Source organism: Cygnus olor, chromosome 7 (genome assembly GCF_009769625.2).
Source record: "Cygnus olor isolate bCygOlo1 chromosome 7, bCygOlo1.pri.v2, whole genome shotgun sequence".
NCBI classification, from domain to species: Eukaryota; Metazoa; Chordata; class Aves; order Anseriformes; family Anatidae; genus Cygnus; species Cygnus olor.
Window position 1 is genome coordinate 20,787,582 of NC_049175.1, and position 18,390 is coordinate 20,805,971.

The following is an 18,390-nucleotide window of genomic DNA, read 5'->3' on the forward strand; positions in this document are numbered from 1 at the left end:
TGAAATAACTTGGATATTCTGCCCCCCTCCCCAAAGGGCTCGGTGCCCTGCTGCATTGGCTATTTATGGCGGAAGGCACCGGTTGTGTTCAAGGTTCTGGTGTCTCGCTGCAGCGTTGCCAACAGGCAGCCGAGCAGAACCCTCCGCGCCCCAAATCTGCCAGCCTGACCCAGGCTGCCCTGAGGCCACCAGGCCCTCTCCTCATCCTCCAGAAAGGAGAGGCAGGAGATAGGGCCTCCACGGAGCAGCTGGGAGGCAGGCAGCCATTTCAGATCGGGCTTGCTGAAACACTGGCCTTTTCCACCAGCCTTTTTCCTTTTTGCTGCGTGGGCGAAGTGGGTATTGTTTCATCAATGTGGAGCTTCTTCCCATCACCATCAAAAGATATGTTGCCAAGGCCTGAAATCTGTCATCCTGGACTATAACTGCCCTCATCCTCAGTGGAAAAAGTACTGTAGGACATTTCATTTGAATGGTGCTGCTCACCTCCCACACACGGGGGTCTGCTCAGTCTGAAGGTGCAAGAGGCTCTGCTGTACTTCCCACGATGTAGTTATTATCTATTTCTGGAGCAAATGGACAAAAAGTGGCAGAACCCAGCCTCCTCAGCGCTGCCTGTAGCGCAGCCACCACTGCTTGCACCATGCCTCCCAGAAGGCCCCCCACGGCACCCACCAGGCCAACAAGGACGTGCAGACAGGCCAACAACGACGTGCAGACAGCCCATCGGCAGCGGCATGTTGCCTTCTGCACGCTTCCTCCTAGAGGCTTCCTCCTCCCAGAGGAGGCTGGCCTTCGAGTCACTGTTCTCCAGAGACTGTGCCCCGGCCACTGACTGGTTCAGCGAGCCTTCTGTGGCTTTACGGTTTCACTATCACCTTCCTGCTGGCCTGCTCTCTCCCCAGGTCAACTGGTGACGTGCAGTCACACAGTACAATGTGATACTGAGTCTGTGAGCTGTAATTTTTAGAGCTCGTAGTTTTTACTGGTAGGCGAGACCATGCACAAATGAATAGCAGGAAGTACTATGTCCTACGTGAAGCAATGGGGGCTTACAGTGATGCACAGATGATTCAGGGTTTTTCTGGCTCATCCAGTTTTTTTTTTTTTTCTTGGTTTGTGAATGAAGGGCTCTGCTGCTCTGCTAAGAGTTTATTAGGAGGCTGTGTAAGCACAGGCCAAGGCATGGTGGGAGGTGACAATGACGCCTCCATTTTGGATTCAAGCTGCACAGAAGCAGTCTAAAAAACATCCTTGAAAGTGCTGGAGGAGGAAGACTTCTGTTGACTGAAGTGTGGCACACAGGCCCGTAAGCTGTCTCTGTATGTATAATGAGAGCATTCATAGGACAGTAGGACTTCAGTTTCTTTGCTTGGATCCTTGGTGACTGAAATTCCTGCCTTTCGTGCCAGTACGTGACACTAAGCATCGCACAGATGAAGCCTGAAGCACTAACTGGCAATGCAGACAAGGGTTTGGAAAGGTCCTGGTCTGTTCCTTGACGTCAGCTATTCAGGATGACCTTCCCTGGTCCTCTGCTTCTCCAGTCACACTCCTTCCTCTCCACCTTCCTTATCTCGTGGTGACTGCCAGCTCCCTCTCAAAGGCAGATGATACTTTCTCATCATTTGCTTACAGAAAGTGCTAGAAAACTGTGTTCTTCAAGACCTGCTAGTTGCAAGGTATTTTTTCTTTGAGCTACAAATAATTTCAGCCCCTAGCAACAGTAAGCAGGGCCTAGGATCCCCGATGGGCCCAAAGGGTCACATGGCTGGTGCTTACCAAACATCCTGTACGCACCCATTTTAAAACATGGGTGAGCAACTCTGGAGAAGTTTCATGAGCCTGTGCTACTGAAGTCTTTGTCCTTGGCGCTCCCCCCGTAGTGCTACTGAGCCCTGTGGCTGCCCTACCTGCAGCATGCCCAACAGCTGGGATGCGTGCTCTCTATGTGCAGCCATTAAATGAGACTTAGACAATATTTTTATTCCACACTGATCCATGCTTGACGCCTGCACACAAGGAGGTGCCCTGAGGCTTCGCTGCACGCATTTCTACTACTGTGGAGTAGCTGGCTGCATTGTTTGCTGCTATAAAACAGTTTGTTCCTGTTGGGCTGAAACATCTCTTTTGTCTTGCTTAGAAATCATTATGGAAGATTATGTAAGGTTATATGCTTGGCAAAAAAAAAAAAAAAAAAAAACAGTAGTGAGATACAGAGCTTTTCATGGACAGATCATTGTCCAAGTTAGTAAATACAGGCTGAAACCAGCAGCTCAGTGGCTGCTTGGTAACCCGAGGCCCGTTCATGGCCACAGCACGGTGCCCCAGTTTCCGGTTGCCAAGACAAGCAGAGAGGGTTGTGCAGAGCCAGGGCCGCTCTTTCCTCACCCGAGAAGAGATATGTCTGCACTGAGGCAAACTGATGGGGTTACCCGAGGTAGCAGAACAGTTTGCACTGTCAATGATGGTCCTCTACCTGTGCTTTTTATAGAGGACTCAGGTTTCGAGTTATTTTGGTTCAGTGGCTCTCCTGTCATCAGCGGCTTAAAAATGTAGATTTGACTATCTGTCTGTCTTGCCTTTCAAATAGGGCTGCTAAAACAATAGCACCAGAGAGGGGAAAAAAAATAATCTTTGTCTTACTGTGCATTGGACAGCACTTTGTGTCCTATCAACTCTCCTGATATTTGTAGGTGCACACGGAAGCAAAGGCAGAAATGCAGTGCCAGGAGAGGCAAGGGTGATTATAGGCAGCCCTGTCAGGAGGGGCTGCACCTCAGCTGATTGAGTAACAAGGAAAACAAAGTTGACCACATATACTAGTTCTTTCCCTTTTTCTGAAAATGCTGCATTTTAAATGTAAAAACCTAATTGCAACAAATTAACTGTAGTAAATGGTCTCTGTAGTAAATTGTCACTGTAATTTCAGAAAACTTTCAAGGTATCTTCTTACAAATAGTTTCTAGTCTGCATTATCCCTAAGCAAGGTAGCACACAGGCTGGCTCTTCAGTGAGTTTCTTCGTTCACAGAGATTGCTGCATGACAAGCCTGCAATCGGGTTCAAGCTGTTTTACTCAAGGAGCAATCTACAGCATTAGCTCCTCTGTGAATGCTTGTAAATGTGGACAATCCTGCAGGTCTCGCTGTTCTTCACCTGTCTGAACCAGCCAACTTTTTTCAATCAGCAGTTTTCAGAGCAGATAATAAGTGACTGTGGGTTTCTGTCAGCTGTCAGACAGACCAGGGTGTGCTTGGTCATTTGTTTGTTGGTTCTGGTCATTTTATGGCTGAGGAGAATAAAAGCGCTGCTTTTCTCAATCTGTGTCCCAAAGCTGAGTAATTAAACAAGTTTTTGTGGTTTTACTCTTTGGCTTTATTATTTTTAGGTTCCTGTCGCTGTGCTTCTCTGTTGTCCTCCCCCACAACTTCAGGAGGGAAGAAATGAGATATGTTTCGGGTATGGAAATAGTTGAATGGCCTTTGGCATTTAATTGAAGCATTTTTAAGCAAAGATAAGCAACCATTTCCTGAGAGCAAAGTTAACTCACAGCCACATTTATAGAATAAAGTCCAGAGAGAAAAAAAATTATAAATCTCCATTTCACTTGCATAGTAATGTATCCCTTGAAAAACTGCTGCTGTTTGCAGGGTGGGAGAGTAATATTAGCTCAGTGCAATAATAGTATACAATTTAACAGGGAACTTTTTGATTTCTTTTTGGACCCAAGACTAAAATCAATTACTAGTCCAAGGTAAAATACTGCAGTTTCTAGAAAACAGGAAATATCTATCTTTTTTTGGCTAGCACGTATTTGGTTCCCACAGCATCACTCAACACATGTTAATGAAGCAGGGCTTTAATAAAAGCATATCTGATAGTACAGTCACAGTCCATCAGCTCAGCTGACAGTGCTGTCACATAAGGCTTAATGCCAGCCATTTCTTTTCTTGGATTGAGCTCTTATGTTCAATATTACCCCTCTGCTGCTAAGACTAATCTTTGTAAGTGTGTAGTATTTATGAGGTTGGGCGGCAGGTTTCTATGACCATCATTATGATGCAAATAATTATTCAGGTATGCATGAAAGCTATGGAAGTCCAAACTGAGTTGAACCTGTAGACCTTTAAAAACATAAAATTAGTGATTTGTTGGATGAAATACAGTCCGCAGAAGCCTTATTTAGTCTTAACAGAAACTTATTTTCTTTACTTGCTTCTCAGAGCACTTCAATGTACTTTGTTTATTCCTTATGGCTTCAAATGTGAACCAAGAAAACTCTCCTCGGAAACTCTGTTATCATTTTAGGGATTTCTTTAGCACTGGCACAGTCCGTATGAAAAATAAATAAGTTTTTCATCTTCTTAGGATTTTTCTTACTCCATTCCTTATAGCTGAAATCACAGAAAATCTAGAAAAAAATATTCCTTTGACCACAAAGCTTCTCTTTATCCTGATTCTCTTTATCCTACTAAACTTTGGAAGAATTCAAAAGCATCTTATATCGATATCAGTCAGGATGAAATTGCTGATGTTTTTTAATATGCTGATTTTGGAATAAGCTTTTAGTTTTGAAAAGAAAAAAAAAAAGGTAAAAAAATAAAATGAACATAAACTGTTGGGGATGGGAATAGCAAGTTTCCAAAACTGTTTTACTTTTCCAGATATTTCATTATTAGACATTTGAAAACTCAGACTTTGACAGAACAATAAATCAGTTTCTTAATCATTTGCAACTTGTTTGTAGAAACCAGGCTGCCTTGCAGACTTGCCCAGCAGAACATATCCATCCCCTAGAAAAAGGGTCAAGTGGCCTGCAGCCAAACTCACTGAGAAATTATACAAAGATGGATGAATTTTACATTTTCCTACAGCAACTATATGAATAATCATTCTCACTGGGGTATGATGTAGGCCTAAATCTTCAAGCATTGGCAGGGGCTTTGGGATTGGTTCTTTTTAGGTCAATAGCAATAGTTCTTGCCAGTATAGGGTCTCAGAACCTTGTAAGGTTGTATTTAAATTCCTAAAAACTGGAGGCTTTGAACTGAAATGGAAGCTAGACATTGATTTAAAATGTTTAATCGTTTTAAGACTGATTAATGACATATTAGTTGATGGTAGATGTGCCATTTATTTGGAAATGTGTAGTTCAAGTCAAGTGCATTGTTTTCTGAAACAACTGACATAGAAAAGCAAGACAATATATCATAGGCTGCTTAAAAGTTTTGTGTAATGTGATTATATTAAATTCAGAATATTTCAAGGAAGACTCCCTTAAAAAGCTTTTATACAAAATGCTGTCTGTTGAAAGTGTAATTGCTTCGGTTGCATGTGGTAAGCAAGAAATTAAATAAAGGCAATACCATGTTAGTTATAAATTGCTGGTACTTAGAGTAAAAAGGGAAAGGAAAATTGAAAGAAGAACATGACTGTACATATTTATTCTTGGAATAATCTAAACTTCCACTGAAGGATTGACAAGAGTACAAAAAACAAAACACATGTTTTATGGATGTTCATAAATAATTTTTTTTAAAAATCTGCCTTATGAATACAGACCAGCTTTTGAGAATGTAAAGTCTGTCCTAGATGTTTGAAAGAAATGCAGTATTTCAGTATTTTTGGAAACAACTTTTCTTTTCTTTTTATTTGTAACCACACATCCAAAAAGGTTGAACCTTGAGATTCTGTGGCCAAACATTTCATAAATATAAATCATTTTTCTGAGTATAAGTAATCAGTGTTTATTCTTTTCCTACTGGGCCAAGTGGAGGAAATACCTCTGTTGATCTTTAGTCTTTTCCAAAATAACAGTAAGTGAAGTTCTGCTTTGAATAATTTAGTTTGTTTGTGATTCTGTGTGACCAAACAAATGTTGGCTGTATAGACACTTCTGTCAGTTATGTGGGACAAATTTTGCTCTTTGCAGTCTTTCAAGCAAAAAGGTGATCTCTTTTACCCAAGTATGAAAAATTCCTTGCAGCCCTGCAGGAACCATATGTTTTTTCAATATGATTACCATTCTCATAAGCCTTATGTTGCATGCTTATGAAAACCTTCATCCTGAATAAGCATTGCTGTATATGATGGCAGCCCAGCTGACATCTGCAACATGTTCATGAAGAGTGTTTAGAAACCTTTGAATAATGCTCCTTTTTTATTCAGCCACCAAAGAGACACGATCCGTTTCTGTATTTTAGGTTCTCTTACAAGGTACTTTTTGTCTGCTGTATCACAAGGAAAGAACAGTGCTTGAAAATTAATACAGTGACATTCTGTGTTGAGTTTTTCTTGGATTTGCTCAGTTGGGGGAAAAAGCTCCCCTATAGCATAGGTCTAAGGGATAAATGAACCCTTTCTCTCTTTCAGTTTTAGTGAGACATCTAATCGCTCCAGCCTTAAAATAGGAGTTTCCTAGGATCTGACCTAGTTATTCTATCATTTTTTTTAGGATGCATAACATACATGTTTGTGTGTGTATTTATATATACATATTTCCTCAGTTTCACAAGGGTCAGATTTCATGTAGAGATTAATTTCATTTTTAGATTTGATGGAAAGAATGAAGCCTCTCAAATCCAAGGGCTGTAACAGCATCAGTCTTGTTTCATCCTGCAACAGGAGGGGAAGTAGTTAGGACCTCTGAGTGTAGAAAGATCTGCAGCCTAAATAACATATTTGCAATAAATTGGTTTCCTTGGGTTATTCTTGGATGCTGCTTCTTGGAACACAGAGAGCTTACTGTCAAAATGTGCTTGCTCCACATACGCAATAATGCTTACAGAAAGTTTTGCAATCTTTAATATGTCTTTAATCAGTGAGAAAAATCTTGCATATTTCTCTGGAGAATTACAGTCATAGGATAACTGGGGCTGGAAGGAATCTCCGGAGGTCATCTGTTCCACTCTCCTCCTCAAAACAGGACTAGCTTCGAAGTGAGATCTGGCTGCTCAGGTTGCTTGTCTAGCTGAGCTCCGGTTGCTCGTCCAGCTGTCCTCCAAGGATGGAGAGTCCACAGCTTTTCTAGACAACCTCTGCAAATGCTTAACCACTCTTGTAATATTTTTCCATTTATAACTGGAATTCCTTTACTGCGACACCTGACTGTTGCCTCTTTTCCTTTCGCTGCATACCTTGGGGAAAGGTCTGGCTCCATCTTCTTTACCATCCCTCTTTCAGTACTGGAAGGCTGCACTCTGATCTGCTGTTACTCAGCCTTTTCTTCTGCAAGCTAAGGAAACTTGGCTCCCTCAGCCTCCCCTGGTGCAGCATGTTCCAGTCCCCTAACCCTCTTGGTGACCCTCCACTGGTTTCACCCCCATTAGTCCATGAGGGACTAATTTACCGAGGGACTCAAAACTAGACACAGTACTCCAGATGCAACCTCAGAAGTACCCAATGGAGGGGAATAATCACTTCCCTTAGCCTTCATTTCAGTATTTCAAACAAGACTCATGGTGTTCTCTCAGGAGAACACTAGCAGAACTTTTTTGTTTGCTGTGGCAAAGACTCTGTACAGGTTGGTACATAGATATTTGTGCAATTGCTTCAGTGCTCTTTGGTTTGTTTAGAAAATAGCAGTTATCTGTATTTTGGCATACAATAAGTTACATTTTATTTGTGATTTGGGGGACTTTTTGAAAATCATTCTCTCATATATGATTTCAGTCATCTATGGAAAGAATGGAAGATGGAATGGAAACAGACTTGTAATTGTTCTCTCAGGCCTTTAATGTAGACCTTTTTCTAAACTTCTCTTAGACTTTTAACATCTGCCACCATTTCCAAATGACACCCGTTCACACATATCTATAAAACTTTTGTTCAGTCCTTCCAAATGATGATATACAAGCCATTTACTTTGCTTGCTGCAGCAATCATGGATAGGCCAACGCCAAACTTCTTTGGAGGTTTTTTATCTGACACTACATTTTAAGATCCTTTTCAACTTTATTTCCCTTTGTGTTGCTGCTTCCATCTTCATATCCCTTCTCCTAATTCCCTTTGGTTTTGTTCCCTCTCATGCTTTCAATTTACATTTCACCTTCTCATCCCTTCTGGCTCCAAGTCTTTATTGAACTGGTTCACCACATTTCCACTTTCTCTCCCATAAACTTTTACCCAAAGCCTGTTAGCTTAGCAAAAGCCACTAAGATTTTCATTACTACTTTAACTCACCTCATTTAAGCATTCTGGCAACCTTTGAGTTTTCCTATCTGAAGCCCTTTCTGAACCACACTGCTCCTATACCACATGAACAAAAATTTGCTTCAGACCACTTAAGGTTGCTCAAATACTAATTAACCCACACACATCCTTCCTGGTTATTTCTTTTAGCTACCTTGTGCTAACCAGGCAACTGGATGGACTTTGCTCATTGAGCAAAACACCATGCATTAAGTTCATCCAGCTTGCACTCTACTGCAAAAGCAGAGAGCTCACCTCAGTGATGCTGACATACATTTGCTAGTTCTACTTTAGGGTATAAGAAACTATTTGGGTGCTTTCCTCTGAAGGAGAAAGCACTGGGTATTTGAAGTTGAAAAGGAATTCTGTTTTTATTCACGTGTTAGTAAACAGGAAAAGAAAAAAAAACTCTCAACTCGAGGTAGTTAGAAATTTTTCTTCATTACAAAATCAGACTGTTCAGAAGAAAAAGTATTCATCAGACTGCTTCTACCAGGGAATCCTTCCCCGAGAGCGAGAGAGGACACACAATAATAGTTGGTATGGGCATGGCATGGCAATCATGTCATTCTCCTGGGTTATAGAAAACCCATCCTAAAGTTTCTGATCTTTTTTACATATTCCTACATAAGTGTATTTCTCTTCAGTATATTTGTATATGCAAAGTGGCATAGCTCTAACAGAGAGGCTGAGAGAGACCAATTTCAGAAGAGGCATTTTGCATTCTATGGGTAGAGCAAGAACAGGCTATCCCTCAGCCAGCAAGTGTCTAGCCACATAAACTGGCTGTTATGGGAGAGGAAGTTGTGAATCTGTCCTTTGGGAGCAAGGAAGGGAGTGGAAGGAAGTAAAATATTAAAAAATAAAGCTCAATAAACCTGTTTCCATCCACTCCAGAATGCTAACTTTTTTTAAACTCTGTCCCCCAAGGGAAAGGGAAAGTCACTCCATTTGTAGCTTCTTTCTCATGGTAGTCATAAAGATAGTAAGCATAAGAGAAAATAAATTATAGCTCTCTGTAAGAAGGGTAGCATGGATGTATCAATTTTATTACTACCAGCATGCACTACACATTTGTTTTCTCCATAGCCATATTCATAATTCATACTGTCTGTATTTGACTATCCCATGAAGAAGGTGTTTAAGGAGAAACTTCTCTGCTAGTCATAACACAGCAATGGTGAAAGCAGGATGGGGTGTTGGTCAATGGAATGTCTTTGTTTTAGAAAAGACACCTTATCAGGGCCATTAGCTCCAAAATCAGGTTATGAATGCCCTGCAGATATACCAGAAAGTAAAATAGTATGCCTGGCCCTTTTTATGCAACGTATCATAGGTACAGATAGAGGAAGAGAAGTGATGATTCATTATCTGTTCATCCAGAAACCAAGATGCTGATTCATATGCTACGTCCTAAAATTTCTCAAGTCTAAACATATTCTTGACTGTTGAGAAATCTCTTTAAAAAGTGTTGTGCACAGGGGTGTGCCTGTGCCTTCTGTTACTGATCTCGTTCTAAATCAAAAGGTCTACATCATCTTTAGACTCATTGTTACGTAGTGTCTTTTCTAGTCTGCCTTACTTCTAGTCTCCTTTGTTATATGTTTTACAGGTTATATAGATTAGTTTTGCACTTTTCTTTTCAAATGGCATGTAGAACTTTAAAAATACATAATATGATCTATAGCATATTATAGTTTTGTAAACCACATTCCAGACTCTTGCTTGTGCCATTTATTATATTATTATTGTTAATGTTATTATTATAGCCATATACAAAAATGAAGGCAGACCAATTCCTTTTGTAGGTAAATATTTTTCTGTGTAACGCAGGGAACCTCCTGAACTCAAACTTTTTGCATTAGTTTGTTGTACAGCACAACCTTCTTTCTACCATTTTTATAAAAATAAGGTATTAATCTCTACAGTATTTAAAAGGTATAAAACTATTAGAGTTGGATACAATGCTGATTAAAAACTGCTAAGCCTAATGAAATTACAAATTTTCTGAAAAACTTGAAACATACTCCAGTGTAAGCACATCAAACCACTGTGAAGTGATGATTAACTTGTTACTTATTAATATCAAAAGTCCCTGCCAGGATTCTCTGACATTTCTTTGATAGGTTCTCAGCTAAGTCAACAGAGATAACTCCTATTGCTTTCTTGGGTCCTCAGCGTCCTCAGTTCTTAGGATCATTTCCTTTCTCTATCCATCTGAATTTGAAAGACAGAGTAATTATTATAATTCTTAACATCTTTTTCCCTGAACAACCAATGTTACCATAGTCAGTGTGTAACCCTTACAACACAAGTAGTAAGAAGGGAAGAAGGGTGAAAAATTCCCCTGCAAACTCCTAATACCTTTTTCTACCCTTTTTTTTTTTTTTTTGGATGAGGCAAGAAGATACTTAGAAATCCATTCAGTGGGAAGTACTCTGAATTTTGAGACAAATCTTCTCTCACTGTGCATCATCCCCGTAGCCCCAATAGTTTGCACAAATTTAATGAAGCACAAGGTTCCTTTGAATACATTGGTTTCTGTTCCCCAGTGCATCACAGTTCTTCTGTGCCAGTGTAACTCAATTGACTTGAATGGTGTTAAACAACACCAGTCTGTTGCAATGCTGAAAAGAAACACCTTTTTTTTAAAAAAAAAAAAAAAAAAAAAAAAAAAAAGCCTATGATAGTTTGAAGAACTGTCGCCTAGTATTTATTTCATCATGTCTGTATTGTTTGTGAAAGAAAAAGTGGTTCCTTAGACCAAGTGAGCATCTACATTGCCTATGGATTGATATTGGTGGTAAGTTTCACAGCTGAATTACAATGTTTTCATGCCTTATCAGAAGCGCCATGGCAGTCAAGGTTCTGAAACGTGGAACTAGAGGAAGATTTTCTAACAGGAAGAAGGAAAAGAGACTTAGGGATACACTACTGCAAACACACCAACAACGTACAGCCAAACTCCTGTAGAATTCTTTGAGCCACTGCTATGTTGTACAATATTTTAACTGTTGAGTCAGCATACCTTTAGCATGGTGAGACTACCGAAACGTATTGTAACTCCATTGCTGATACATAGCATCATACCTAAAACTCGTTTTCTTCCTTTTTAAGTTTTATGAGCAGATGAGCTCAATTATGCATTGAAACTTCATTCTTGCAGGTAATTGACTACTCATCCACCTTAAATTTGTCTTTGGTAGCCCGGCTCGGATGGCAGGTGGTAGAATGAATGATGCCAAAATTGTATGTAAGAATTTAGAGTGGGTAAGAGAGATGTAAGCGTACATTCTGAGAAAATGCTTCCTTTGCTTTTTTAATCTGAAAAATGGGGCGCTTTTGAATAGGAATGTCTAGAATTATCTATTAAATTGGTTCTAACTTGGAGTAGAGGCAAAGAGCAGGAGGAAATGTTGATGAAAAAAAGGCATGCCAGAGATGGAGTCAGAGACTCCATATCTCAGAGGCTGCATTCTGTCTCTGAGCAGTGTCCCAGAACGGCTGCTGATGTGGCACCTCACTATGGTGTCCTCCACTTTCCTCAGAAAGGAACTGGAAGAGGGCACCACCGGTTCACATTGGTCATTTTCTCCCATCACATATTTCGTAATTCAAATGCAACACGTGCCAAGAAAGAACTACACAAAGATCTTTTTTATTTAGATATGTTGTCTAAATATGGAGGAAAATTTTACATCTTCAGAAACTGTTTTCACTACAGTTCAGTGTTTTGTAGTCACACTTGGTTTCACCCAAACATCACTACTCTGGCATAAATTCCTTCGAGTTGTTTTTAAAAAATGTAATTGTCCTTGAGCAGTGCTAAGCACAAGGATCCTAATTCAGAGGTGATGTTAGCTACTCCCCTTCCTTCACTCCATTGGCTTCACCTTGTGCCTGAAGCGATGTAACACAAATGTTGGGAAAAGGTGAGAGTTAAAATGGTGCGTGATATTTTAAGAGTAACATTTTCCTGCCATCCCATTCCTTCTTCTACTGCTCTTTTTTTTTGTCCCTGCAGTTAGAGCAGTTCTGCCAGTCCCCCAGCACGTCTAGCTGCTGTGTATGCCAGCACAACAAATGCTCCTCAGTGGAGGAGCAACTCAGTACAACAGGGGATGCAGCCTGCCATCCCTGATCTGTCGATGTGAGGGGAAGGGTTCAGATTCATCCTTACTTCTTCTCACCTGTAGCTAACAGAGAGCCAAGAACTGATCAGTGATTCTTCCTAAATTATTTTAGGTCACGTCAAAGAGGTTTGCTACGACCACAGCAGGAGTTCGGATGAACTTCTTTGCCCTGAAAAAAACTAAAAGTGGTCAGGTTCTTGGTTGCAGCTGAGAGGCAGCTTAAAAAGTTATCAGCCTGTCAGCTCCTAAGCAGTGCCTGACTGTAACTGTGCTATTAGACTCACCATATGCTAACATGTCACGTGCAAAATCAAGGTTTGCATGTCAATGGGTCTGCTGTGAGTAAGCTCCAATTCAGCAGCTCGAATGCACGATTGTGAACATATCTTTTAAAGTGAAGGGTCTAAATCAAACTCAGAAACAACTTTAAAATGGGAGGGCATTATTTTCCTATAGATAAATGAGTGAAATGTAGTAAAACACAAATAATAAAGGAAAAGAACATACAAATAATGCCAGGTATGAGTCCCTGCAGGTCACTGTAGTCTTGCTTTGAGTTCATTGTGAATTTAGCCTCCAGTGTCAATACCAATTTCAAGTCTGTCTGAATTGTGGGGCCCCAGACACAGCACAACCTGCCTAACCTAAGCTGCAAACATAAAAACCAGTTCCCCATCTCTCTTATTTTTCCTTGTAATCACTTGGCAGTTTAAATAGATGATGGAAAAATTGCTAGTTAGTAAACTGTTCAGAGATCCCTGAATTGAAAGGCAAGATGTGATATGAATACCAGTTAAGAAATTATGGAAAGTCTTTCCCTTCACTGTGATCAAGACCAGGAAGAGGTATTATTGTCTTTTTACAAACATAGTTTTTTGTTGTTGTTGTTTTTCTTTTTACAAACATAGTTTTTCCTATAAGAGAATCAACACAGATTTTCTTATTAAGCAGCCACAAAGTGCAGATAATTGTCACGCCTGTTAAAATATTCCCCCCTGCCTCTTGAAATGTTGTGTGTTGCTTTTTTTTTTTTTTTTTATAAATATTCACTGATTTTTGTTTTTCAAGACAGGGTGAATGCAGTTAACATTTATACTAATTTTTTCAACCACTAACTTAAGTGTTCCAGTGCTTAGCAAAACATTAAGATACGAAATAATTCTGCGCACAGTATTACCAAATATTTTCTTAACCATATTTCTAGGGCGGATGTTATCAAAACGAGCACCATTTTAGCCTGAAAAATCAAGGTCTTTCACTGATTTTAAATTTCTGTTTTGAAATTTGTTGACACAATGCACATCGTGTCTGTGCTAGTTTCTCTTCGCACAACTTCTTTTTCTCTGAACAGTGGGCAGGAGGCAGGGTTTCCAAATGGCACAGACCGTGTTCCAAGATGTATCAGAGTGCCTGGCATCAGTAGTAAAAAAAAGCAGCTGAATTTCCCAGTACTTACAATAACCACACCACATGTCTAGATGCTTTACATAACTCCTCCCAATATAGGCACAGAGGTGCTATATCAAGCTTTTACACAATGCAAGTTTGGAAGCTCTGTCTGGGGAGTATGAAGTCACCTAAGCCTTCGCATTTGTGTTGGGATCAGCTGGAGCAGAAACATGAGTTTAAAAGAGGACACTGGCACTTAGCCAAAAAAAAATAAAAAAAATTAACTGGCAATAAATCCTCCCTCTAAAGTACTTGGACAAAGTTTAACTTAGACATTAAAAAAGTCAGTAACCAGGCAATTTCAAAATACAAACACAATCTTGGATTCCTTGGTTTTCTGTAAAGAAGAAACATATTTTTGAAGTGGTTCAGTAACTAAAGGATATATCTGGTTCTTTAGGCTTCTCTGTCCTACAGGTTGAGTTTCAGTGGTGTCCCAAGCTGACTTCTATGCATACAAACAGATCTCTAGCTTGAATAACACGATGAGCTTGGCCTGTGTTGGAGCATAGTTTGGAGCGTGAGCATTTCTCATGCTCAAACAATAATAGTGAGTGAGGCCACAACTAGGCCGCAACTGCTTGGGTGGCTGTAGCATTCAGGCCTGTAGCAGGCCTGCTTTTACTGAACTCCTCTTTCATTCATGAATTAACTCTTCTACCGTATATACGGTATTGATACCTCTAGAGGTGAATTACCTCTACATAACAAAAAAGACAAAATAGCTGTCTATATGCTGTTTTGAAAGAGCTGGCACAGCAGTGCCAGGCTCCCTCACAAGCTGCTTGCAGGCCGCAGCCTTGGTGACCTCAGGTGCTGGGGCCTCAGTGCTGTGAGTGACCAGCTCGCGCCACCCCTTAGCCTGGGCTTGCAAGTTTGCATCGTACTGACAAGAGAGTGGCCCCAGGGCAGCCCTTCGTGCTTAATTTAGGTTTAGCTAGTATGGTTTCCCATAGCTTTCCTCAGCAATGCAAGTGGCATGAACACTTGTATAATTACTTCCTACCCTCTGTAAGGTGAACTTAACTTTTTTTTTCTGAGACCAGTTGCCCCTTCTGTGTTACCTGAGTAACTACCAAATAAGAATAGCTTAGAAAAGAATGATTTTATTCAGTTCCAAGCTTATTTTTATATAAACTATTTTGGCTATATTGGAGGGTTCCTAAAACTTTCTGATGATTTCTTACTGTGATCACTCTCTCTTGGAGAAAATGATAGCGTGAGGCCCAGCATGTATCAGTTGTCCTGATAAGAAAAGTCTGCACTATGGTCACTCAAACATTTGATAAAGCAACCAGTCATCTTTCAGATCACTTAATCTAGCTCTAGAATGGTAAGCACATAATCCTAATAGAATTATTGGATCTAATTTATAGTCAAAAATGCCTGAGCAGAAAAGAAAGTCACAAAGCATTTGTGTACCCTTCCGTGTATGCTGCTATAATTTCCAGAGCTTTGCACCACTTTGAGTACACAACTGATACTAGGGGCTTTGCTAGTTGTGTCAAACTACAACAAGCTATAAAAATGTTTAGTCTGCAGTTAAAGATCCCTAGAAACCAGCATGTTTTCCATATATTTTTTTTCAATGAATATAATGGGATGTGGCTGAGAACAAATGCAAACAATGCCAACTTCTGTCACGTGCTTATCTGCTGCATAGGATTGTTGTTTACAAGCTAAGAGGGCCACAAAAATGGCTAGGTCTTATGTCCTTGCATGTACTGCAGGGCCTATTCTGATCCACACTGAAGAGTTTCCATACGTGGACAGTGTCAAGAAAGCTTTGCTGCATCGTCTATCCAGGCAACAACGAAAAGATCATTGTTGAGATTATTGAGATTTAGATAGGAAAATCTACCATGAGAAAAATATTTCACTATTATGTGCCTATAGAGCATTTATTTTGTGTGCATTGATAGCATTTCAGATGTCTTTAAGGTTTTAAGATCTTATTAGTCATGATCTCCACAATCAATATGCTTTCTCAGTCAGCTGTTCCTTTTCCTGTTTTGAAATTGTTTGGGTGATGAGGTAGACCTAGAAGGTAAAGTACTGGGCAAGTACGGAATAGTGAGGTAGAAGACTCCTTCAGCCAGTACCTTGAGACCTCATGTTGAAGACCAAAGATCCTGGCCAGATGAAGCAAAGAACTGAGAAGGAAAGGGAGAAGGAAGACTATTCGCTCTCCTGGAGGGACTCCAGACTGATGGAACCTGAGATATATTTAGTTTTATCCCCAAGTTACCTTGCTGTTGAACTGACATTCTGTGTAACTTAATCTTACCAGCAATGGTTGACATTTAAGTAGCTCTGTAAAATAAAAAGGGCTTATTTTGTATTTTTGTAGAAACATATTCAGTCACCTCTAAAATCCAAAATGGATAACTTTGAAATATATTTCCTGACTATCTAAAACAATTTAGGATTTAGAATTACATTGAAAAGGATTACATTTAGGATTACACTGAAAAGCGTTGTCATTTAAAGAGGAATTTATCAGGTGTTAGGCACTGGATGTACTGGCCAAGTGCACAGAGGGTACATACCATGCAAAATAATCATAGTCTCAGGTGAAATACAAGCACTACTATTTACTATTTTTAGGCTGGGTTATTTCACTGTGTGACCATGATGTTGAGAGTGGCCATAATGTAACATTTCAACAATTGAGTTCAGTACAAGAAAAAGTCAATGGTTTTCCAGAATGAATGGAAAAATGATTTTCCATGCATCAATAAAGATATAAATTACTGTGATAAGGCAATACATAAGGTTTTGAGATAACCTATCCAAAAGAAACTTCACAGTTGCTATGAGGAATTACAGAAATAAATGAATCAAAAAAATAATCCTAGAACAAACTGTTCGAATAAAGGTGTCAAAATTTTCCCTCTCTTGCTAGAATCAAGAAAATCAAAAAATCCAGAAAAAGGTTGTATCTCTACCTAAATGAATAGTACGTTGCCATTTGTTTACATTACTTAACCGTGACAGGAAGCAACAATACATAATTTGCTAATGTTATCCCATCCTTCAAATGTATAATATTGGCTATAAACAAAGACTACCAATATACATTAACTCTTCCTTCAATGAGGAAAACAATTTTAAAGTTGATTTAAGCATTTGTGTGGCCCAAGTTGCCCAAGACATTTTACTTTTAAGATGTTTCATAGCTAGGTTTTGGTGGGCAGCTGAAAGAGGAGTATTCCACTTGTCTACATGACAATTCCATGAACCTGCATGTAAAATTTAATCCAAATGAAAAGAAAAAAAAATACAACATTTGAACAGTTAGAACTTTCATAAGGTATCATCATTTGTAACTGATAGAAGACTTTTTCAGCATAGCATTAATATTCTGTCAATGAATGAATGCAAACCTAGAATAATTATTTTCTTGCAGCCTATATAGACAAAATAGCAAAGAAACCTACTATAGATAAGGAGTTAGTTTGCTATCATGTTTCAGTGAACCTCCTTGTGCTAAATACTCACTGAATCTTTGTAGGAATATACTCTAGTGTAAAACCCAGCAAACCCTTTGCATTCCATCAGTGAAACTGTTGGAAGATTTTTCTCTTGTACATGCTTAACCAGGTTAGGCATACAAAAATAAGAGACCTAAGCTTCAGAGTCTCAGAATGAAGCTAAATTTATGACTTGTATTTCAGTCTGTAAATTAGTTTGCTTTTAAGAAAGTTCAAGCATAGAATTATTTGACCCATCCAGGTCAAAAAGTTCCTAGGTTTCATTAGGACCAATTGTAAACTACATTGAAGTTATAACCATCTGTTGTGTTGCATTACTTTGCTTTGATCTGAGAGGTCTGATAAATAGATTCTGTCCTCAATTTACTCATGTGACAAACACATGAAATGGCAGTGAGGATTAGTCCCTTAAATACAGCGTTACTGCCCACTCGGCATTCATGTAGGAACACAAATACCTTTACTGGGTTATAGAATCATATGGCCTGGGTTGGAAGGGACCTCAAAGATCATCTAGTTCCAACCCCCCTGCCATAGGCAAGTATGCCACCCACTAGGTCAGGTTGCTCGGGGCCTCATCTAATCTGGTCTTGAACACCTCCATGATGGGGCATCCACAACCTCTCTAGGCAACCTGTTCCAGTGCTTCATCACCCTCTGAGTGAAAAAAATCCTTCTAAACTCTAATATAAATCTCCCCTCTTTTAGTTTAAAACCATTCCCCCTTGTCCTATCATTATCTATCCGAGTAAAGAGTCTTTCTCCATCCTTTTTATAAGACCCCCTTAAGCGTTGAAAGGCTGTGATGAGGTCACCCTGGAGCCTTCTCTTCTGTAGGCCGAACAGCCCCAGCTCTCTCAGCCTGTCTTCATAGGTGCTCCAGCCCTCTGATCATATTTGTGGCCCTCCTCTGGACCAGCTCTAACAGCTCCATATCCTTCTTGTGCTGGGGGCCCCAGACCTGGATGCAGTGCTCCAAGTGGGGCCTCATGAGGGATGACTAGAGGGGGACAATCACCTCCCTCGACCTGTTGGCCACTCTTCTTTTAATGCAGCCCAGGATGCAGCTGGCCTTCGCTGCAGGACTGGTCTCAATGAGTTCTTCTCCTAGTCTGTACTCAT

The 18,390-nt window shown here is 39.9% G+C and overlaps 1 protein-coding gene across 1 annotated transcript in view; it reads left to right on the plus strand.

The window, feature by feature from the left end:
- TNKS2 (tankyrase 2) overlaps positions 1–18,390 on the plus strand; it is an 80,364-nt gene that overhangs the window by 25,275 nt on the left and 36,699 nt on the right. The window lies entirely within an intron of this gene.